The sequence below is a fragment of the Bufo bufo genome, chromosome 3, assembly GCF_905171765.1.
Source record: "Bufo bufo chromosome 3, aBufBuf1.1, whole genome shotgun sequence".
Taxonomy (NCBI): domain Eukaryota; kingdom Metazoa; phylum Chordata; class Amphibia; order Anura; family Bufonidae; genus Bufo; species Bufo bufo.
In genome coordinates this window covers 13,730,162-13,755,265 of record NC_053391.1, presented here as the reverse complement: position 1 = coordinate 13,755,265, position 25,104 = coordinate 13,730,162, and positions in this window count along the sequence as shown.

Below are 25,104 nucleotides of genomic sequence, written 5' to 3'. Positions count from 1 at the left end.
TTGGACACACCTTCTCATTCAAAGAGTTTTCTTTATTTTCATGACTATGAAAATTGTAGATTCACACTGAAGGCATCAAAACTATGAATTTTATTTCAAGACACGGAGGCTCATATTGCTTTAACCCTTTCTTTACTACACACAATAGCAGCAAAGAATTCAACAACAAAATCCACCAATGGGCACACAGCCCTCCCCTCAGTCACAGTATAAAGGGAACACCCCTCAAGTCCTTCCTCCTCTTTCTTTGCTGCTACACAAGCTAAGTATCCCACTCTCCTGCCTGCAGGGGTTGGTGGGTCTTTTGTCTTATGTATTTTAATATCTTATACCATTATAAGGTGATTTATTGTTTCCCCTGTTGCTTTTTAGCCTGTTTGTACTGATCGGACTGTTGGTCTGTGAATTTTGTTTGCATTTTCCCTTACAGGCTCCTATCTGTTCCCCCCCCCCCCCTTATTACCCTCTTATCTTGAGGATCAGGGGTTCGGTTGTATTATTTTTGATTTTCAAAGCTTATTTGGTGCCAGCGCTTCTACCTTCATTCGGCTGCACCGTCGCGTCCGAGATCTTGCGGCTTCTCGCGGGATCTCGGGCGCCATCTCGTCTTCCCCTGCCGCTCGTTTCCCGCCACTCCTGCTGCTACGTCCGAGATCTCGCGTTGCTTGGCGAGATTTCGGACGTCATCTGTGGGAACCGCACCGCTGTATTCTCTGGTTGTGTGATCTCTCTGCAGCGGTCCGGAACAGCGGCTCCTTTTGCAGAGTGACTAACTCTGCTTACTGTCTCCTGGCCAGCCTGGTAGGGTTAGTTAGTTAGTCTCAGGTAGCTTGCTCTACATTTATTATTTTGCACCTTAGGCAATTCTACCTGGCATACACTTCTGATCATGTCTACCCAGAAATTTCCACCTGCGATCCTTGGGACCCCATCCCAAGGGGAATCCCCTTGTCCCCCACAGAATATGGGGGTTATCCCACCTACTGGGGGGGCTGCTTCAGTACCATCTGATTCTCAGGCCCTGACCCTACAGAGATCTATCTCTGAGGCCATTATCTCTGCCATGGGCTCTATGTCCTCAGTGTTAACACACTCTATATCCCAGGTGCTAATCGCCAATACTTCATCTGTGGTGGCCCCTAACCCCATTCCTGTACCTGCCCCTAATGCCTCCAGAAATGTTATGACTGATGGCCTTGTTCCATCCAATGACGGCGCGCCTCGGCCGCGCAAAAGAGCCTGTCCGCGCCAGGCAGAAAAAGCACGGCATTGGAAATCTGCCCGGTCCCACCCCGAGCTAGATTCCGATTCTAATGGAGAATCTGAGGAGGAGGCTTTGATTGAATCAGATAATGATTCAGAGGAATTTGACGACGATGTGTCACCTGCTCAGGGGACGTCTGTCTCTTTCTCATCATTACCCCGGCGACTGACAGAGGTCGACCCGGCGGACATCCGTTTCCCTTATGGATCCGGCAGGGGAGGCCCTTTTTGATCCGGACTCCCTGCATCACCCCAGGTCCGCGGAATGGCTTCCGGCACCCCATATCGCTAATTACTTGGAGTCCATGGTCCGTAAGCCCCTTAGCAAAGAGGCACGGAACAAACTCCGGGCAGAATGCCCGCGCCCGGCTATACCTAATAAGGTATGTGAAACACCGGTCGTGGACCCAAAAATGGTCCAATTCCTGTCCAAAACAGGATTTTGTCCCAAGAAAGGCCTAGATTCGGCCCTTAAATCTTGTCAGGACAAGCTACTTGATATCATGGGGCCCCTGACAAAGATCTTTGATTTGGCGGAGTCCGCCAAGGCTGAAGGCCAAATGGTCGACCCGGACGAACTCTGTGGTTGGGCCCAAAGAGCCATTTGCATGGCAGGTAATGCAAACACCTCCTTGAGTATTGAACGGCGCAAAGCCATTTTGTTGAAAATAGAACCTAAATTAACCAATATGGCTCTGTCAGAATCCGGCGAGGATGCCCAAGGTTTCCTCTTTGGGGATCCCTTCATTAAAGAGCTAGGGAAGTTTGTAGGGACCTTTACCGCATTGGATAAAGCCCAAACGTCGATGCGTAGGGTATTCAGTGGTAGGGTTTCCACTAGGGCCGGCAGTACCAGGGGCCGTCTGTCCGGCCGTTCCTCTTTCCAGACCCGAGGTTCGGGTCGAGGCTCCTTCTCGTCATTTCGCCCGCCTGCTCACGAACAGAGACACCAACCGTCCTTCTTCCCATCCCGGGGTGCTTCCGGTCGGGGAAGACCTTACAGAGGAAACCCAAACCTCAGACGTCCGTTTGGTAAGTCTACCTCCCCTTCTCCCTTTTTCGGAAAACTGTGTAGGGGGCAGACTCCAACATTTTATTCATGCTTGGGCGTTCATTACCAACGACCCCTGGGTGTTGTCCATGGTTCAGGGTTTCCACATAGAGCTAGTCGCCGCTCCTGTGATTCCATCACCACTTCCTCCCACGTTCCGTTCTCAGGAATCTCAGAACCTCATAGACGTGGAGCTACGGGCTTTGTATTTCAAGGAAGCTATAGAACCGTCTCCTCTCCATCTTGATGGGGTTGTCAGCAGTATTTTCCTGGTGGAGAAGAAGGGAGGCCAATTCCGTCCCGTTATCAACCTCAAGGCACTCAATGCATTCGTCAGGTACAGACATTTCAAGAGGGAGGGCATCCATCTTCTAAGGGACATGCTACTGCCCGGGGACTGGATGGCCAAGTTAGACCTCAAGGATGCCTACTTGACGGTTCCGATTGCACCCCCTTCCAGGGATCTTCTGCGTTTCCTTTGGCAGGGGACGGTTTGGCGCTTCTCGTGCCTCCCCTTCGGTCTCTCGTCCACCACCTGGTGTTTCACCAAACTGATGCGTCCGGTAGTGGCATGGCTCCGCTATCGGGGGGTGAGACTAATAATCTATCTGGACGATATTCTGATTATGGCGGAGGACCGTCCCTCTCTGCTGTCCCACCTGCAGATGTCAATTCATCTTCTTTCAACTCTGGGCTTCATTATCAACCGGGAGAAGTCTTGTCTAATTCCTTCTCAGTCCATGGAGTTTCTCGGATTCCAAGTGGACTCTCTGTCCTTGACTCTCAGTCTTCCCCCTTCGAAGGTGCGGTCGATCCGCAAAGAGTTACGTCGCACTCTATCCCTTCTGCAGATTTCCCTGCGTCATTTGGCCAGAGTGATAGGTCTCTTGTCATCTTCGATTCAGGCTATCTTTCCGGCTCCCCTTCATTATCGGGCCCTGCAGCGTCTCAAAATCGCACACCTGCATGCCGGTGCTTCTTATGCGGACCTTATCTCTCTGGATCAGGAAACGAGAGACGAGTTGGAATGGTGGATTGCCAACCTCTCTGCCTGGAATGTTAGGGCTCTGTTCGGTCCTCGTCCGGATATAGTGATAGAGTCGGACGCCAGCCTTCACGGTTGGGGCGCTCATTGCGAGGGTGTGTCCACGGGAGGTCCTTGGTCCACAATAGAGTCCCACTTACACATCAATGCTCTGGAGCTTCTGGCGGGTTCCTTTGCTATCCGCAGCTTCACCAGTGGGAGGGCCAAGGCCTGTATTCGCCTTCGCATGGACAATGTCTCGGCCGTCCGTTATATCAATTCCATGGGAGGTACCCGTTCGAGGATGTTGACACACCTGGCCAAAGATTTCTGGGATTATTGCCTATCCAATGGCGTTTCTGTAGTGGCGGAATATCTACCAGGGTTACACAACACGATGGCCGATTGGAGCTCTCGCTACTTCTCAGACGCCAGCGACTGGAGATTAGACGTGGAGATATTTTCTACCATCGAATCTCTTTGGGGCCCGTTTTTGATCGACCTTTTCGCGTCACGATGGAACACCCAACTGCCCAGGTACTTCAGTTGGAGACCAGACCCGTCCGCGGAGGCATTGGATGCTTTTCTCCAGCATTGGTCGGAGGACGGGATGTATGCATTCCCACCATTCTCGATGATTCCTCGGACTTTGGCCAAGATACGTCTTCAAGTTTCGGAGCTAGTGCTGATTCTTCCATTTTGGAGCGCGCAGTCGTGGTTTCCGCAGCTGTTGGAGCTCCTGGTGGAGATTCCCATGGTACTTCCTCTCCGGACATCGCTATTACTGGATCCGCTGAACCACCCTCATCCGTTGGTGCTGGAAGGGTCCCTGCGTCTTCTGGCCTGCAGAGTGTCGGGTTGTCCTGGCAGACCGAGGGACTTTCGGAGACGGCTCTTTTCCTATTGGAGAGGCGTGGGCCCCAGGGACCAGAAGAGCCTATAGGATGGCTTTGCAATCTTGGGCTGGTTGGTGCAGCCTTCGGAACCTGGATCCCACTACGGCCGCTGTAGGCAATGTGGTTCAATTTCTCAGTTCTCTTTATGAAGAGGGTAAAGCCTATCGAACTATAAATGTGTTTCGATCAGCCATTTCCTCCGGACACAAGGGATTTGATGGTTGTTCTGCTGGACGTCATCCTTTGGTGTGCCGGTTACTTAAAGGCTCCCGCTTTGCGCGTCCTCCCAGACCTCGGTTTTCTAGCTCTTGGGATGTTTCGTCCGTTTTATCTTTTCTGTCAGCTTGGCATTCCAATGAAGATTTGTCCCTTCGCCAGTTATCGGCTAAATTGGTTACTCTCTTTTGCCTGATATCTTGTAAAAGGGTTTCAGACGTCCGGGCATTAGATCATGACGCCCAGTCCTTTACTCCAGAAGGTGTAACATTCAATATTTCCCGGCGTACTAAAACTAATATCAATTCGGTGTCTTACCCCACTTTTCCTTCTTCAGTGGTGCTCTGTCCAGTCGCTTGTCTGTCCAGAACTCGGTCCTTAAGGTCTTCCTCTGCTTCCAAGTTGTTTATTTCCTTCCGTAGGCCTTTTGCTCCGGTTGCCGCGGTAACTCTATCACGTTGGGTGAAGTGGATTTTGTCTCTCGCTGGTATAGATACTTCAATTTTTACGGCACATTCTGTTCGCAGTGCTTCCGCGACTTCCTTAACTCTGTCTGGTGCGCGCCTGGAGGACGTCATGAAGTTGGCAGACTGGTCGCGGGTCTCCACGTTTCGGGAATTTAATTTTAGGCCGGATCCACATGTTTTCGCTTCTATTGTGGATCGACTTTAAACTAGCAATATGAGCCTCCGTGTCTTGAAATAAAATTGAATGATTTTCCTAAAATATGACGTAAAGTCATGATTTTATGAAAGACACGGAGGCGAGTATTGCCCCTCCCATGTATTATCCCTCCCTGGGGTTATGTGATATGTTATTTCTTTGTTATTTATGACTATTGTGGATATTGTTAAATTATTAACGTTTTCTTACCTTGTCTGACGCTATGTCACATCAATAGGATTGATGCTTTTGCGTTGCTGGAGATTATCTGTTTGTTTCTCTTTTAAGGTTGACCTCATCGAGTTCAGTGAAGAGTGGAGAGGATCTTCTGCAGGTTCCGTTTGCCGTTTTTTCCTTCAAGTCGGTGGTTCAAGATTTGTTGGTCTTCTTATTGGAGTTCTCCTGGTTCCGGTTGTTCCAGTTTGATTCGTTGGTGGAATTTTGAAGAGAATGCCAAGAGTGTGCAAAGCAGTAATCAAAGCAAAAGGTGGCTACTTTGAAGAACCTAGAATATGACATATTTTCAGTTGTTTCACACTTGTTTGTTATGTATATAATTCCACATGTGTTAATTCATAGTTTTGATGCCTTCATAGTCATGAAAATAAAGAAAACTCTTTGAATGAGAAGGTGTGTCCAAACTTTTGGTCTGTACAGTATATTTTTTTTATGTATTTCACTTTAGCACAATAATAGAAGTTTTGAAACCAAAAAAATGATGTTTTGTGTCTCCATGTTCTGAGAGCTATAGTTTTTTATTTTTTGGGCGATTGTCTTTTTTTATATTTATAGAGCAGGTTATTACGGACGTGGGGATACCTAATATGTATACTTTTTTATATTTATGTAAGTTTTACACAATAATATTTTTGAAACAAAAAAATATCATGTTTTAGTGTCTCCATAGTCTGAGAGCCATAGTTTTTTTAGTTTTTGGGCGATTATCTTAGGTAGGGTTTCATTTTTTGTGGGATGAGATGACGGTTTGATTGGCACAATTTTGGGGTGCATATGACTTTTTGATCGCTTGCTATTACACTTTTTGTGATGTAAGATGACAAAAAATGGCTTTTCTTACACCGTTTTTTTTTATTTATTTTTTACGGTGTTCCCCTGAGGGGTTAGGTGATGTGATATTTTTATAGAGTCGGTCGATACAGATGCGGCGATACCTAATACGTATAATTTTTTTAATTTACTTAAGTTTTACACAATAACAGCTTTTTTAAAACTAAAAAAATGATGTTTTAGTGTCTCCATATTCTGAGCCATATTTTTTTTTTATTTTGGGGGCGATTGTCTTAGGTAGGGGTTCATTTTTTGTGGGATGAGGTGACGGTTTGATTGATACCATTTTGTGGGACATAAGTAGAGTTGAGCGAACACCTGGATGTTCGGGTTCGAGAAGTTCGGCCGAACTTCCCGGAAATGTTCGGGTTCGGGATCCGAACCCGATCCGAACTTCGTCCCGAACCCGAACCCCATTGAAGTCAATGTGGACCCGAACTTTTGGGCACTAAAAAGGCTGTAAAACAGCCCAGGAAAGAGCAATAGGGCTGCAAAAGGCAGCAACATGTAGGTAAATCCCCTGCAAACAAATGTGGATAGGGAAATGAATTAAAATTAAAATTAAAAAAATAAAAATGAACCAATATCAATTGGACAGAGGTCCCATAGCAGAGAATCTGGCTTCACGTCAGCAGAGAATCAGTCTCTTCATGCCATAGCAGAGAATCTGGCTTCATGTCAGCGCAGAATCAGTCTCTTCATGCCATAGCAAAGAATCTGGCTTCATGTCAGCAGAGAATCAGTCTCTTCATGCCATAGCAGAGAATCTGGCTTCATGTCAGCGCAGAATCAGTCTTCATGTCATAGCAGAGAATCAGGCTTCACATCACCCACCACTGGAACAGGCCACTGTCATACATTTAGGCCCAGGCACCCAGGCAGAGGAGAGAGGTCCCGTAACAGAGAATCTGGCCTTATGTCAGCGCAGAATCTGTCTTCATGTCATAGCAGAGAATCAGGCTTCACGTCACCCATCACTGGAACAGGCCACTGTCACACATTTAAGCCCAGGCACCCAGGCAGAGGAGAGAGGTCCCGTAACAGAGAATCTGGCCTTATGTCAGCGCAGAATCTGTCTTCATGTCATACCAGAGAATGAGGCTTCACGTCACCCACCACTGGAACAGGCCACTGTCACACATTTAGGCCCAGGCACCCAGGCAGAGGAGAGAGGTCCCGTAACAGAGAATCTGGCCTTATGTCAGCGCAGAATCTGTCTTCATGTCATAGCAGAGAATCAGGCTTCACGTCACCCACCACTGGAACAGGCCACTGTCACACATTTAGGCCCAGGCACCCAGGCAGAGGAGAGAGGCCCCGTAACAGAGAATCTGGCCTTATGTCAGCGCAGAATCTGTCTTCATGTCATAGCAGAGAATCAGGCTTCACGTCACCCAGCACTGGAACAAGCCACTGTCACACATTTCTGCCCAGGCACCCAGGCAGAGGAGAGAGGTCCCGTAACAGAGAATCTGGCCTTATGTCAGCGCAGAATCTGTCTTCATGTCATAGCAGAGAATCAGGCTTCACGTCACCCACCACTGGAACAGGCCACTGTCACACATTTAGGCCCAGGCACCCAGGCAGAGGAGAGAGGTCCCGTAACAGAGAATCTGGCCTTATGTCAGCGCAGAATCTGTCTTCATGTCATAGCAGAGAATCAGGCTTCACGTCACCCACCACTGGAACAGGCCACTGTCACACATTTAGGCCCAGGCATTGGAGAGAGGTCCCGTAACAGAGAATCTGGCCTTATGTCAGCGCAGAATCTGTCTTCATGTCATAGCAGAGAATCAGGCTTCACGTCACCCACCACTGGAACAGGCCACTGTCACACATTTAGGCCCAGGCACCAAGTCAGTGGTGTAGTACAGTCGATATGAACCACATGAAGTTTCACCAAATATCCAGTCTGCAGGTTTGCAATAGGATCATACCAATATACAGGAGCTGCAGCAATGATCACTTGTTAAATATAGTTCCATATATTCATAAGCTGTTAGCAGAGAGTCAGGACATGCTAAATAAACCTCTTCAAATGTGCTATTAGATAACTGAGGAAAGTTTTAACAGACAGAGTCTTTACAGTGGACTCTTCCAGAAAGCCCCCTGTGTATTCTGCTACTTGGTTTGGTCTCCTCAGTGCAGACATTTACTGTGAAGGAGGTAGGATCTCTGTCTAAGTTCTCTAAAGCTAAAGTTCATTTATCTATTGTAAAAAGTTATAATATATACCCATAATAGTTCTGTAGAATGTAAAGAGGTGACTGTATGTTTTTTAGCAGCCTTTAAACCCTGCAGCACATGCTAGGCTGAGTAGATGATGTACAGTTAAAGAGACATGTGTTCTTCCTAAAATGGCTGCAAGACATGCTGTATTCCAGGTCACCCTGCTGCAATATCTTTGTAAATGATTTTCTCTTGTTCATTTTTCTGTATGCTTTGTTATATCCTGTAACATGTATGTGGGAATGTAATATAATGACTGCCTGTTATGATATAGGTGGGCTGGTGACCTGGCTGTATTCCACATAGTGGCAGTGTTTCCCTGTTGTATTACAGGCTCCAGCCAAGTGCACTACACCTCAATAAAGCTTTAAACCACAGAAGACCTGAGTGTCGTCCCTTAGAGTCCACTTAGAGTTTATGCCTGGAGGAGCTGGTGACCGAGTGAGTGTGAAAGCTGGAGGTGTCGCAGATGGTGCAAGGAAAAGAGGGTAACATTTGGTGCCGTGACTCGGATGTCATCATTCTGCTCAAAGTGACCAGTGAAGATACCTAAAGTCACCAGTTTGCGAGTTCTGAGGTGATTGTGCCACGGCGGAGCTGCTAGGCGGCAGATTGACCTTATTAGCGGTTTATATCCTCTCAGGAATAGAAGATGAGTGGACGAGCCAGAGCCCGCGGAAGAGCACGTGCCAGGGGGCAGCCCAGCCAAGGACAGCCTGGACAGGAGCAAGAGGCTCAAGAACCTAGACGCATTGAAAGACCCCAGCAGCCACCAGCCGAGCCTTTGCTTGTGGGAAGAGGGCGCCAGAGAGGCCCGCCAGTAGTGGAGAGACCTCCGACTGATGTTCTGCAGCTTTCAGCTGGATTTCAGGACATATCCCTCGGAGAACGGGGTGGCCGCAGGCGTGACTTCCATGACCTTGGAGTGAACACCCGGCAGACCATTGAATAGAAATGTGAGACCTGTTTTTTTTTTGCACTGTGTGACAGGTTAAGGTTTAATCACAGAATCAGACTTCTATCTGCACGGTAGCATGTGTCTTAGGTTTTTCTGAATGACACTATCAGTACCTTCAATGTAAGATATCCTTTTTGGGATAGATTTCAAGTAGGCCTCAAATACCAGAAACTAGTTATTTTGAGAATGGCAAATTTGGGAATGCTTTTTCAACCCAGAACAAAAAGTCTGCTTTGACGGTCACTACAAATAACTTGACCAGCTAAAACTGTGCAGATTTGGTTGAATAGAGATGTGAGACCTGTTTTTTTTTTTGCGCTGTGTGACAGTTATAGGTTTAATCACAGAATGACACTTCTATGAGCACGCTAGCGTGTGTCTTAGGTTTTTCTGAATGACACTATCAATACCTTCAATGTAAGATTTTCTTTTTGGGATAGATTTCAAGTAGGCCTCAAATACCACAAACTAGTTATTTTCAGAATGGCAAATTTGGGAATGCTTTTTAAACCCAGAACAAAAAGTCTGCTTTTACGGTCACTACAAATAACTTGACCAGCTAAAACTGTGCAGATTTGGTTGAATAGAGATGTCAGGTCTATTTTTTAGGCGCTGGGTGACAGGCTCAACTTGCCCCTGATGTAATATATGGCCAAAAAATAACCACACTGTTGATGGTTAAATGCACTTGGGTGACACAGGCTCAGCCTGCAGCTGATGTAGTATATGGCCAAAAAATAACCAGACTGTTGATGGTTAAATGCACTTCGGTGACACAGGCTCAGCCTGCAGCTGATGTAGGATATGGCCAAAAAATAACCAGACTGTTGATGGTTAAATGCACTTCGGTGACACAGGCTCAGCCTGCAGCTGATGTAGGATATAGCACAAAATAACCACACTATCGATGGTTAAATACACTTGGTGATAGCTCGTGCTGGCGCACCACAAGTCACAAAATGGCCGCCGATCACCCCAGAAAAAAAGTGATCTAAAAACGCTCTGGGCAGCCTCAAAAAAGTGAGCAAGTCAATAATAGCACTTCAATGATCCACAGCTGCAGATCGATCACAGAATGAAGTGTTTTGGAGGAGTTAATCTGCCTAATCTCGCCCTAACGTCGCAGCTGCAACCTCTCCCTATGCTTGAATCAGCAGAGTGACGTGCAGCGCTATGTGACCCAAGCTTATATAGAGGCTGGGTCACATGCTGCACTGGCCAATCACAGCCATGCCAATAGTAGGCAAGGCTGTGATGGCCTCTTGGGGCAAGTAGTATGACGCTTGTTGATTGGCTGCTTTGCAGCCTTTCAAAAAGCGCCAAGAAAGCGCCGAACACCGAACCCGGACTTTTACGAAAATGTTCGGGTTCGGGTCCGTGTCACGGACACCCCAAAATTCGGTACGAACCCGAACTATACAGTTCGGGTTCGCTCATCCCTAGACATAAGTCTTTTTTATCGCTTGGTGTTGCACTTTTTGTGATGTACATCGTTTTTTTAAATTTTATTTTTTATGCTGTTTATCGGACAGGGTGGATAATGTTATATATTTATATAGCCGGTCATTAGGGACGTGGCGATACCTAATATGTGTGGTTTTTTTGTGCCTTTTAAAGGCATTCCGTTTTGCTTTCCGTCATACTAGAAGTCTATGGGCAATCATAACGGATCCGTCCGGTTTCCTGTCGACAGGACTTTGTTTTCCATCTTGCATAATAGAAGCCAGGACGGATCCGTTAGGCTGTCCATAGACTTCTATTATGATAGATCAAAATGGAATGCCTTTTAAATGCTTCCGTTTTAACTTATGGATTCCGTTATTTTCCATTATAAACATGTTATAACGGAAAACAATTATGGAAACCATAACGGTGATGTGAACAAGCCCTTAAAGGGGTTAAACAGAACTAAATAAATGCAACAAATACATCAGTTTGATACATTGTTTTTAGATGGTAGAAGTTGTTGCACAGTTCAATCTTGTAGGTACATAAGACATAGAAGAGATGTTATGTGAAGCACAAAAATCATCAGTTCAAAAGTCCACAAAAACCTGAGCATCTATTTCATTTGTAACACCCCCGAGTGGTATTACTACTTCTGCACCCTGCTTCTGTCTTGATTGGTCTAACCTCATGTCATCTTGTGTATTTATTCCAGGTCCTATACAATGTGCATTTCTATTTTGTTATGCAACTGTTATGTTCACATGTAATGTGCCTGGTTCACCAGCAAGTGGCAGCAAACACGGCAGAGCTATACTTAGATAGAATGGAACCTTCCATTCTATTCTAACCCCCTCTGAAGAGAGGTGGGCGAGTCCTACTTCCTGCAGGAAGGGTGGAGCAGAAGTTCTAGTCAGTCTAGCTTACCCCCTGCTAGGGGAAAGGTGTGCAGGGGCATGTCTCTGCTGGACGTGCCCACGCCAGCCAATGCACCCTAAGCTCTGCTGGGGATGGACGCCAAAGCTTGACGGCTCAGGAGCCAGGAGGAAAGTTCCCTGGCATAACCTAGAGTCAGACTACAAAGTGAAGTGCAGCATACAGAAGAAGCTGAGTTATACAGCCAGCCTGTCAGTACAGCAGAGTCAGAGAGAAACAGATCTAGCAGAGTAGAGTTTGCCTGCCAGTTTCATGCTAAAGCCTGCTGGAACCAAGACAAAGCCTGTAAACCATTTGGAGAACGTTTATGCAAAGTAAAGCTGCCACTGAACTTCATCTCAAGAACTGGACTCAAGTTATTCTTTATCCCTCAATTATTTCCCCTATTTATTGCCAAAGCCAAAGCCTGGGGTCCAGCCTTATCCAGGTAGGAGCACCGTGACACACATAAAGAGACATTTTAGCTATGACGAGGGCGGCAAAGAACTATTCGTGGGACGCAGGTCTGTGAAACGCCCCTACCTGCCCCAGGCCCGTCATAGCTTATATGCGGGTAACCACGTGGAGTAAACACCATGGGATCCCTCAAGGGACCATTCTCCACCAGGGCGACCCTTCTGTCCAAACCTCTTGTCCCGTTGCCAGTAGCTGAGTGCCGGCAGGAGGATCCAGCCTCCGCAGGCCGTGTGCGCTGCTTCCAGGACACCGCCAGGACACCGCGGAGAGAGTCCTCCACTTCCAAGAAAAGCCACAGCCTCAGCCGGAGCTTCTGATCCTGGGTCTACCCCCGCCACCAACTGTCCAGCTGGGATTCTTGTCAACCGCCGCTTTTCCTACCACCCAATGGTGGTCAATTACCAGTTACCATGGAAGATGGCACCGGCCTCAGTAAGAGGGCCCCGTTCTCCATCACCACCATTGGAAATTCCTCGACCACAGCCCCTACAGCCGGAGACCCTGAGCTCCCCTGCCCCGGCAGGGGGTTCCGGCACTTCAAAGGAAAATGTGGCTGCCGCCATAGCCAGCGTGACTGCCCGGTCACTTCCGAGGTCCTCCACTAGAGGTCAGCAGAGCAGCACCATGGCCTATAAGAGTCAGGAGCGCCCTCTAATGTCATTCAATAGCTCCATCAGTGAGGAGGATTTTCGATACCTCCTCTAAGGCGCCTATTGCATCCTGAAGGAAAAAAATAAATCATGCACTAATGGGAGCCACATCATAGACGGTTTTTTGAAGGGTAAGGACTTGTTGGCTATTTTGTTGTTTGTTGCCTTTGTTTGTCCCTCATCTTGATGGACATGCTTGTAAGGACTCCCCCCATCTGCAGAAACACTCCCAAGTTGCGCACGTCAGCGCCCAATTCCTTTTTGTCCCCCTTCTCAGGTTAAAAAGAACCTTTCACCTGGATATTCTTAATCTAAATATTATCCGACTTTATAGTGCTGCCCTCACTGATGTCTTGGCACTTTTTTTCCCTAAAGAACCCCACGTTCGTCCGCTGTGGTCCCCGTATCTTTTGGCGCCTCATATGCTAATGAGGCGATGCGGTTATACTAGGTGTGGACTTGTATTTCTCCGGGGCGCGGTTATCTTCTCCCTGGCTGCGAGCGCATCCAATCAGAGCGTCCCGCTCTTAGCCAGGGAGAAGGAGCTCAAGTTCTCGCGAGAATCGCAGCTCCTTCTCCCGCGACAACTTGAGCTCCTTCTCCTTGGCTAAGAGCGGGACGCTCTGATTGGATGCGCTCGCAGCCAGGGAGAAGATAACCGTGCCCAGGAGAAATACAAGTCCACGCCTAGTTTAACCGAGTCGCCTTATTAGCATATGAGGCGCCAAAAGATACGGGGACCACAGCGGACAAACGGGGGATTCTTTAGAAAAAAAAAAGTGCCAAGACATCAGTGGGGGCCGCACTATAAGGTAGGATAATAATTAGATTAAGGAATTTCAGGTGAAAGGTCCTCTTTAAGCGAGAACCCCCTTTTGCTCAAAGAGTTCTCATCATAATTGCTGCTATTCTATGCATACCCATGTGGATTACAAATGATGACATTGCTACCGCATGTGGATTACAAATGACTTTGGCACTATTTGTTCCAGTTTGGTGCACTTGATCCTCCAGCATTAAAGGAAAAGACTCCAATGTGAGTTTAATTGCATTATATATTTGCACTAATGTTTTACCGTTTCAGCAACGTTCAAGTATTTAGCCCATTGTATGTAATCTTTTACAGGTACAACACTGTGAACTTTTGCACTTTTAAATGGACTTTAGACTTTATGTAGTTAGCCAGATAGCTAGCACCTTACTTTATAGCTCATATGGACTGACTCTGGGAACGTCAATGTAGAGTCACAAGCAGGTTTAACAACGTCCAGGGTAACCCCGCTGCTAAAAATGTGTGTATGTAGAGAGATTAACCCTCGTGGGAGTTCTGGGAGACAACCGACTCCTCCACCTACTTTGGTGTGTCCTAAGGCTTAGTGCACAGCCTTATGGATATGTATGTTTAGCTACCTGTTTAGTGACAAAGCGTAAAGCCTTGGTGCTAGGAAGGGAATACAGGATGAAGCCACCCTTTTATTTGCGGGTGTCTCATAGTATCATGGAGGGATCAGAGTATATGACACCCCCACGGTCCATATACGACTCTGGTCCAGTCCTGTGCGGAATATTTGAGCGCTTAGTGCATTATTTTTTTTTTTTGTTCACTGGAAGGGCTGAGCGAACCCGAACTGTAAAGTTCGGGTTCGTACCGAACTTTAGGATTTTTGGACCCCAGACCCGAACCCGAACATTTCCGTAAAAGTTTGAGTTTGATTTCGGTGTTCGGCGCTTTCTTGCCGCTTTTTGAAAGGCTGCACAGCAGCCAATAAACAAGCGTCATACTACTTGCCCCAAGAGGCCATCACAGCCATGCCTACTAAAGGCATGGCTGTGATTGGCCAGAGCAGCATGTGACCCAGGCTCTATATAAGCTTGAGTCACATAGCGCTGCACGTCACTCTGCTGTTACAAGTGTAGGGAGAGGATGCTGCTGGACTTGTGATTTCAGGGAGTAAATAGGAGAGAATCTAACTCAGCGATCTACAGATAAATAGTTGTGTGGGTGCAGGGCACTATCGTTTTACCCTGCCCTGAGCTCATTGACCAAAAAATACTAACTTTTAGAATTCTGTTATTTAGGTGGGAGACAGAGGCGGCGGCAGCCATTTTATGCATGCTCAGTGCACTAGCACTGCATCTGAGCTTTTGGGACATTGCAAATCACCATTTTTTTGGGGCAAACTACAACATCTGGATTAGTCAGTGTGCAATTTAAGGTAGAAATACACCCATCATTTTCTGGGGTTTGAAAAACACACTTTTTTTTTCTTCAAAAAATAGTATTTTCCAGATCTGCAAGTGTTAAATTCAAGTTTAATATATACAGCTTTCATATTCTGTTAGCAAAAAAAGACTTTTTGGGCAATCTACAACATCTGTATTAGTCAGTGTGCAATTTAAGGTAGAAATACACCCATCATTTTCTGGGGTTTGAAAAACACACTTTTTTTTTCTTCAAAAAATAGTATTTTCCAGATCTGCAAGTGTTAAATTCAAGTTTAATATATACAGCTTTCATATTCTGTTAGCAAAAAAAAGACTTTTTTGGCAATCTACAACATCTGTATTAGTCAGTGTGCAATTTAAGGTAGAAATACACCCATCATTTTCTGATGGGTGGATCACTTTTTGACAAAAAACACTATCTTCAGGCCTTTCAGCATCAGCACGTGTGAAATTACAGGCTTATATATTGCTGTCAAATTCAGTTTTTAAACAAACCCTCATTTGGGCACAAAAAATGTAGTTGGCAGCCTTTGATGCAGATGTCATTGTGAGATACACTCTGAATACATTTGGGTTACATTCAGAGATTTTAAATACCGTCATTTGGTGCACCAATATTGAATTCAGGGCTACACTGGTTCAGGCCCTGTGAGATACCACCTCTACATACAGGGGTTTGAATTAGGCATTTGAAATACAGCCATTTTGGGCAAAAAAATCTTTTATTGAGGCCTAGTCTGGTTCAGGCCGTGTGAGATACACCCTTTACATACTGTCGTTCTATTCTACTATTAATTAAACACCCATTTAGGGCAAGATCCTAAATTTAAAAAATATGAGGAGAGCGTCAAATAAGGGACTGTCATGGTCTTACCTGCTTGCTGCTCTCCTTCGTTTGACATGTGCTGGCGGCCATCTTGGTTTCTGGGTTTCTTGTAGCCTTCCACCCTGCGGCTCCTCCTTCCCCTGGGAGGAGCTGGATGCCTAGCTCATATATATAGGAGGTCTGTGGCTTCAGTTCCTTGCTTGGTCCTCTTGTGTTCACATGCTTCTAAGACTGCTGCTGCTTCTGGTTCCTGATCCTGGCTTCGTCTGACTACCCTTCTGGTTCCTGATCCTGGCTTCGTCTGACTACCCTGCTGGTTCCTGATCCTGGCTTCGTCTGACTACCCTGCTGGTTCCTGATCCTGGCTTCGTCTGACTACCCTTCTGGTTCCTGACCTCTGGCTTCGCAAAGACTCTGCTCGGTTTCACCATCCGTTTGGACTTTTGCTTTACAGCTTTATTTTCAATAAAGCCTTCTTATTTTCACTTATCTCTTGTTGTACGTCTGGTTCATGGTTCCGTGACATTAGGACCAAGCCATGAATTCTGATGGTACAGGGCCATCCTCGCTACCCACGCTGGTTGCCAGACTTGATCAGCAGGATCACCTGTTGGGTCGGTTCGCTGTGGCGTTGCAAACCCTGCTTGAACGCACGGCTCATTTCGCTCCCGTTGCCGATGGGTCGGTTGTCGCTCCTGGGCTCGCTCCTACTGCCGCTCCGGTTGTTGCGCCAGAGTCTACCCCGACACCTGTTGTTGCGCCTGCGGTGTTTCGGGGTATGACCGGTTCTGCCCCTCTTCCACAGCGCTTTGGGGGAGAGCCAACTCAGTGCCGAGGTTTCCTTAACCAGGTGGGCATTTATTTCGAGTTGCTGCCACATGCCTTTCCTACTGAGAGATCAAAGGTGGGCTTCTTGATCTCGCTGCTCTCGGACAAGGCCTTGGCCTGGGCCAGCCCTTTATGGGAGAACAACAATCCGGTGGTTGCCGAGTTTTCCGGTTTTGTTGCTTCTCTTCGGAAGGTATTCGATGTGCCGGCTCGTGCTGCCTCTGCTGCGAAGCTCCTTATGTCCATCAGACAGGGTTCACGATCCGTAGCTGAATACGCCATTGAGTTTCGTACCCTGGCAGCAGAGGTGGGCTGGAATAATGAGGCTCTGGTCGCTGCTTTCTCTCATGGTCTCTCGGATGCCTTGAAGGATGAGGTTGCAGCTAAGGACCTACCAGTTGAGCTCGAGTCTCTTATTTCTTTCCTGATTTTGATTGACACCAGACTCAGGGAGAGACCTTCCTTTAAGGAGAACCTGCGGAGGTCTTCTAACAGATTGGTGCCTACGTTTGCTGTCCCACCCGTGCCTCCCTCTCCTCCCACGCCTCCTGGGGATGACTTGTCTGGGGGTGAACCCATGCAGCTGGGGTTTGCTCGCCTGTCCGAGGGGGAGAGGGCACTCCGGAGACGTGAGGGCCGATGCATGTACTGTGGTCTCGGTGGGCATTTTCGGTTGGCATGTCCGAACCGTCGGGAAACGCTCGTACCCTGAGATCCTGTCGGGGGCAGATCTTGGGTGGAGTCTCCTCGTCCCCGGTTTCCCGTGTTGACAAACCACTGATCACTGTTGTCCTCTCCTGGGTCGGGGGCTCGGTGACGACCCAGGCGTTGGTGGACTCTGGTGCTGGTGGTTTGTTCATTGATAGTGTGTTCGCTGCCGCCAATTCCATTCCTCTGCAGGCTCGAGGTTCCCCACTGGCTCTTGAGGCGATAGACGGCAGACCCCTTCTGCCGCCACACGTGACTCATGAGACCCTTCCAGTGGGGATAGCCATTGGTGCCGTTCACAGAGAGTCGGTCTGCCTCCAGGTTATTTCGTCTCCACACTACTCGGTGGTCTTGGGGTACCCCTGGCTCCAGAAGCATAATCCGACTTTCGATTGGAGATCGGTCGAGATCCTCTCGTGGTCACCGCAGTGTGGGGCTAGTTGCATCCATGGGTCTGTCAAGTTGCTGTGTACTTCCTCGGACTCTCTGTTGCCTCCTGAATATGAGGAGTACCGGGATGTATTCGATAAGGTGCGCGCGGTTGCCCTACCTCCGCACCGCCCATATGATTGTGCCATAGAGTTACAATCTGGTGCCGTTCCTCCTCGTGGCAAAGTCTATCCACTGTCGGTAGCGGAGAATGAGGCCATGGAGGAGTACGTGAGGGAGGCGCTTTCACGCGGACACATTCGCAAATCTTCGTCCCCGACAGGGGCTGGATTTTTCTTTGTGAAAAAGAAGGGCGGTGAGTTGAGGCCTTGCATCGATTACAGGGGTCTCAATCGCATCACGATCAAGAACGCTTACCCGATACCCTTGATTTCCGAGCTGTTCGATCGCCTTAAAGGGGCCACGGTCTTTACCAAACTCGACCTGAGGGCGGCATATAACCTGGTAAGGATCAAGGCGGGCGATGAGTGGAAGACCGCGTTTAACACCAGGACCGGTCATTACGAATCCTTGGTTATGCCCTTTGGGTTGTGCAATGCGCCCGCAGTCTTTCAGGAATTCATCAACGATGTCTTCCGTGACCTGTTGCAGCAGTGTGTGGTAGTCTATTTGGATGACATCTTGGTATATTCTGAATCCATGGAGGCCCACATTCTGGATGTCAGACGAGTGTTGCAACGGTTACGAGAGAACAAGCTGTTCGGTAAGCTTGAGAAATGCGAATTTCACCGATCCCAGGTAACCTTCTTAGGTTACATCATTTCCGCTGAGGGGTTCTCCATGGATCCTGAGAAGGTTTCGGCTGTCTTACAGTGGCCCCAGCCCAGTGGTCTTCGTTCCCTGCAGCGCTTTTTGGGCTTCGCCAATTATTATCGGAAGTTCATCAGGGACTTTTCCATGCTGGCCAAGCCTCTCACGGATCTGACCAGGAAGGGCAGTAATTCCCAGGTCTGGCCGCTCGAGGCCATCCGAGCTTTTGAGGCCCTAAAGTCCGCCTTTGTGTCGGCTCCGATTCTGTCGCATCCCAACCCTGGGTTGCCCTTTGTCCTCGAGGTGGACGCGTCTGAGACGGGAGTAGGCGCCCTTCTGTCTCAGCGTAGAACACCAGAGGGTCCTCTGCTTCCTTGTGGGTTTTACTCCCGGAAACTGTCTTCCGCGGAGTGCAACTATCAGATTGGTGACAGGGAGTTATTGGCCATCGTGCAGGCCCTTAAAGAATGGAGGCACTTGCTCGAGGGTTCGGTGGTTCCGGTTCTCATCCTGACGGACCACAAGAATCTGACCTACCTTTCTGAGGCCAAGAGATTGACACCACGTCAGGCCAGATGGGCTCTGTTCTTGTCACGTTTTAATTACGTGGTCTCCTACCTACCCGGTTCCAAGAACATCAGGGCGGATGCCTTATCACGGCAGTACTCCGAGCTGTCCAGGGAGGAGTCGATTCCGACTTCGGTCATACCTCCGAATCAGATCCTGGCCGCCATTCGCACCAGCCTGACCTCTCCCCTGGGTGAGCAGATTTTGGCGGCTCAATCTGGTGCTCCCTCTGGGAGACCCAACGGCAGATGTTTTGTGCCTGAGGAGTTGCGCACTCGGTTGTTGCGAACCTACCATAACTCCAAGACCGCGGGGCATCCTGGAAAGAATCAGCTGTCCTGGGCTGTTTCACGTCTGTTCTGGTGGCCTTCCCTACGTTCCGACATCGCCGCATATGTAGCGGCATGCTCCGTTTGTGCCCAGAGTAAGTCCCCTCGGCACCTTCCGTTGGGCCTTCTGCAACCCATAGCCACCGGGGAGCGTCCATGGTCACACCTGGGGATGGATTTCATTGTGGACCTCCCTGTATCCCGAGGCCATACGGTCATTCTCATGATTGTGGATCGGTTTTCCAAAATGTGCCACTGTGTTCCTCTCAAGAAGTTACCCTCTGCACAAGAGTTGGCCACGATTTTTGCCAGGGAGGTCTTCCGGTTGCACGGTTTGCCTAAGGAGATTGTGTCGGATCGGGGGAGTCAGTTTGTGTCCAGGTTCTGGCGCGCCTTTTGCTCCCAGTTGGGGATTCATCTCTCCTTCTCCTCGGCCTACCACCCTCAGTCCAATGGGGCCGCAGAACGATCCAATCAGGCCTTGGAGCAATTCCTTCGTTGCTATGTCTCCGATCACCAAGACAATTGGGTTGACCTCCTGCCTTGGGCTGAGTTTGCCAGGAACACGGCGGTGAACTCTTCCTCTGGGACGTCTCCCTTCATGGCCAATTATGGGTTCCAACCTGCCGTGTTACCGGAGGTATTCTCTCCCCAGGATATTCCGGCTGTGGAGGATCACCTTTCCGTCCTACGTGCTTCTTGGGTACAGATCCAGAAGTCCCTTGAGGTCTCTGCGCAGCGCCAGAGACTCCAGGCTGATCGCAGACGAGCGCCTGCTCCTTCCTACCAGGTCGGAGACCGTGTATGGTTGTCCACCCGCAACCTCAACCTTCGAGTGCCCACTCCCAAGCTGGCGCCTCGCTTTGTTGGTCCCTTCCGAGTGCTTCGCAGGGTAAACCCGGTAGCCTATGCCCTTGCGCTTCCTCCTGGCATGCGGATCTCCAACGTGTTTCATGTCTCCCTGTTGAAGCCACTGGTGTGTAATCGTTTCACTTCCTCAGTTCCTCGGCTTCGTCCGGTCCAAGTGGGCAATCGTGAGGAATATGAGGTGAGCAATATCCTGGACTCACGCCTGGTCCGCGGTCGGTTGCAGTTTTTGGTCCATTGGCGTGGTTATGGTCCAGAGGAGCGTTCCTGGGTTCCCTCCGCAGATGTCCATGCTCCTGCCTTGCTCCGAGCCTTCCACGCACGCTTCCCTCAGAAACCGTTTTGTGCTCCGCGGAGGAGGGGCCCTTGAGGGGGAGGTACTGTCATGGTCTTACCTGCTTGCTGCTCTCCTTCGTTTGACATGTGCTGGCGGCCATCTTGGTTTCTGGGTTTCTTGTAGCCTTCCACCCTGCGGCTCCTCCTTCCCCTGGGAGGAGCTGGATGCCTAGCTCATATATATAGGAGGTCTGTGGCTTCAGTTCCTTGCTTGGTCCTCTTGTGTTCACATGCTTCTAAGACTGCTGCTGCTTCTGGTTCCTGATCCTGGCTTCGTCTGACTACCCTGCTGGTTCCTGATCCTGGCTTCGTCTGACTACCCTGCTGGTTCCTGATCCTGGCTTCGTCTGACTACCCTTCTGGTTCCTGACCTCTGGCTTCGCAAAGACTCTGCTCGGTTTCACCATCCGTTTGGACTTTTGCTTTACAGCTTTATTTTCAATAAAGCCTTCTTATTTTCACTTATCTCTTGTTGTACGTCTGGTTCATGGTTCCGTGACAGGGACGTGGCCCAGGTCGTGGTGCTGCTGGTGGAGCTCCTGTTGCAGGGAGAGGACGTGGTCGATCTGTGCCAGCTACACGGACAAGTGAAACCCCTTCCTCAGGTGCGAGTAGGCGACAAAACCTGCAGCGGTATTTGGTCGGGCCTAATGCTGCTCTACGAATGGTGAGGCCTGAACAAGTACAGGCGATAGTAGATTGGGTTGCTGACAGTGGATCCAGTTCCTTCACATTGTCTCCCACCCAGTCTCCTGCTGAAAGACCACAGTTGGCACCTGCAGCCGATGTCCATCAGTCTTTCACCTCACCCCCTTCCAAATCAGCCAAGCAGTCTGAGCCCCAAGTCATGCAGCAGTCTCTTCTGCCTTTTGATGACTCTATTAGCAGGGTTTCCCAGGGCCATCCACCTAGCCCTGTCCCAGAAGTGGAAGAGAGTGAGTGCACCGATGCCCAACCACTTATTTTTCAAGATGAGTACAAGCGCCGGCTGTAAGCACACTGTGGTCTTCAGAGTGCCTGATGAAGGGCGATTGTTAGCCCGAAACGTTGCAACTGATATACCACTTACTCCGGCTGAAATAATTTGAAGTGAAATAAAACCATTAATTATCATCACTTAAGGAGTGCTGTCTAAATATTTGTGTGATACATGGGAGGACCATCGCAGCACGTCTCGGATGATAACGAAACACAGGTGCCAACTGCTAGGGCTTTCAAAAGTGTGCAAACCGACAAGGAAGTCAGGTGTGAAGACTGGGTGGAAGATGATGTGGAGGACGATGAGGTCCTCGACCCCACATAGAATCAAGGTCATGCGAGTGACCGATGTAGTTCGGAGGAAAAGGCGGTGGTCGCACAGAGCCACCAGCACAGCAGAAGAGGGAGCAGTTCAAAAGCGGAGCGGCCGTCCTCTAGACAGTACGCCTCCTACTGCCCACCGCAGCAAGGGACTGAGCACACCAAAGCCAGCTCCAAGGAGTTCCCTGGCGTAGCAGTTCTTCAGACAATGTGCTGACGACAAGACACGAGTGGTTTGTGCGCCAGAGCCTGAAGCGAGGCATAAACGTTCTGAACCTGAGCACAATCTGCATGACCAGGCATTTAAGTGCAAAGCACGAGCTGCAGTGGAGTAGACACCTCAAAAACCAAGAAAGGTATCTGGCTCCTCCTGCTTCCTCTTCTGCTGCAGTCGCGGCCTCTTCATCCACCTCGGGAGTGACAGTGCCACCTGGCACCCCACAAAGAGAGGATCTGCCAGCAACACCAACACCTGGGTCACCAAGCATCTCCACAATGTCACACGGAAGCGTTCAGCTCTCCATATCCCAAATGCTGGAGAGGAAGAGAAAGTACCCCCCTACCCACCCGCGATCCCTAGCCCTGAATGCCAGCATTTCTAAATTACTTGCCTTTGAAATGCTGTCATTCCGTCTGGTGGAGACGGATAGTTTTAAAGACCTTATGGCGGTGGCTGTCCCACAGTACGTCGTGCCCAGCCGCCACTACTTTTCAAGGCGAGCCATCCCTTCCCTGCACAACCAAGTAGGGGACAAAATCAGGTGTGCACTGCGCAACGCCATCTGTGGCAAGGTGCACCTGACTACGGATACGTGCCAGTAAGCACGGTCAGGGCCGTTATATCTCCATAACAGCACACTGGGTAAATGCAGTGGCGGCTGGGCCTGAGGCGGATAGCAGTTTGGCGCATGTCCTTCCACCACCGAGGATTGCAGGGCGCTTCAGTTTGCCTACTGTTGCTTCCTCCTCCTACTCTGCTTCCTCATCCTCTACCAGCTCCTCATCCGGTCAGCGTAACACCTTCACCACCAACTTCAGCACAGCCAGGGGTAAAAGACAGCAGGCAGTTTTAAAACTTATCTGTTTGGGGGACAAACCCCACACCGCGCAGGAGCTGTGGACAGGCCTTGAACAAGAGACCGATGAGTGGTTTGTGCCAGTGAGCCTCAAGCCCGGCCTGGTGGTGTGCGATAATGGGGGCGAAATCTCGTAGCAGCTCTGGGACTAGCCGGTTTGACGCACATGCCTTACCTGGCACATGTGCTGAATTTGGTGGTGCAAAGATTCCTTAAAAATTACCCCGACATATTTAAAAGAAGAAAAACTGCTACAAGAGGACATAGTTTTAAATTAGAGGGGCAAAGGTTTAAAAGTAATATCAGGAAGTATTACTTTACTGAGAGAGTAGTGGATGCATGGAATAGCCTTCCTGCAGAAGTGGTAGCTGCAAATACAGTGGAGGAGTTTAAGCATGCATGGGATAGGCATAAGGCCATCCTTCATATAAGATAGGGCCAGGGGCTATCCATAGTATTTAGTATATTGGGCAGACTGGATGGGCCAAATGGTTCTTATCTGCCGACACATTCTATGTTTCTATGTTTCTATGCTGCATAAAGTACGGGTCGTCTGTGCGCGCTTTCGGCGTTCTCACCCTGCTGCTGCTCGCCTGTCAGCGCTGCAGCGTAACTTTGGCCTTCCCGCTAACCGCCTCATATGCAACGTGCCCACAAGGTGGAACTCCACCTTGCACATGCTGGCCAGACTGTGCGAGCAGCAGCAGGCGATAATGGAGTTTCACCACTTCACCACCAATGACTGGGCCTCCATGCGAGACCTGTGTTCCTTGTTGCCCTGTTTCGAGTACTCCACCAACATGGCGAGTGCCGATAACGCCGTTCTCACCGTTACTATCCCACTTCTATGCCTCCTTGAAAAAACGATCTTGGCGATGATGGAAGAGGATGTGGCACCGGAGGAGGAGGAGGAAGAGGGATCATTTCGTAGGGTTTCCGGCCAGTCATTCCCAAGTGGCTCCGAGGGTGGGTTCCTGCACCCACAAACCCAAGGTACACAATTGTCCAGCCAGGGCACAGTTCTGGAGGATGAGGAGGTGGAGGATGAGGAGATGCAGGAGGAGGAACCATGTTCACAGCAGGGTGGCACCCAGACCAGCTCATGGACATCACTGGTGCATGGATGGGGATATACAGAGTACACAGACAATACACCTCCCACAGAGGACAGCTTTTCGTTGCCTCTGGGCAGCCTGGCACACATGAGCAATTACATGCTGCAGTGTCTCCGCAACGACTGTCGAGTTGCCCACATTCTAACTTGTGCTGATTACTGGGTGGCCACGCTGCTGGATCCCCGTTACAAGGACAACGTACCGTCCTTAATTCCGTCACTGGAGCGTGATCGTAAGATGCGCGAGTACAAGCGCACGCTGGTGGCATTCCCACCTGACAGCGAGGGCACGGTGGAAGCACAAAGGCAGAGGACGAGGAAGAGGTCGCCAATGCAGCTGGGGCACCGCCAGCACCTCAGAAGGCAGGGTTAGCATGGCCGAAATGTGGAAAAGCTTTGTCAGCACGCCACAACAACCAGCACCACCAGCTGATATGGAACGTCTTAGCAGGAGGCAGCATTTCACCAACATGGTGGAGCAGTATGTGTGCACACGCCTACACGTACTGAATGACGGGTCTGTCCCCTTCAACTTCTGGGTCTCCAAATTGGGCACATGGCCTGAGCTTGCCCTTTATGCCTTGGAGGTGCTGGCCTGCCCTGCAGCCAGTGTATTGTCTGAACGTGTATTTAGCACGGCAGGAGGCGTCATTACAGACAAACGCAGCTGCCTGTCCACAGCCAATGTGGGCAAGCTCACGTTCATTAAAATTAACCAGGCTTGGATCCCACAAGACTTGTCCGTACCTTGTGCAGAATAGCAACATTTATACCACCATCATACATACATTCTTGTACTCAAGTCAAGTGCAATGATTCTTTGTTTTCTTTTTTTTAATTTGTCCCAATATTTTGGGGGCTACCTACCCCAA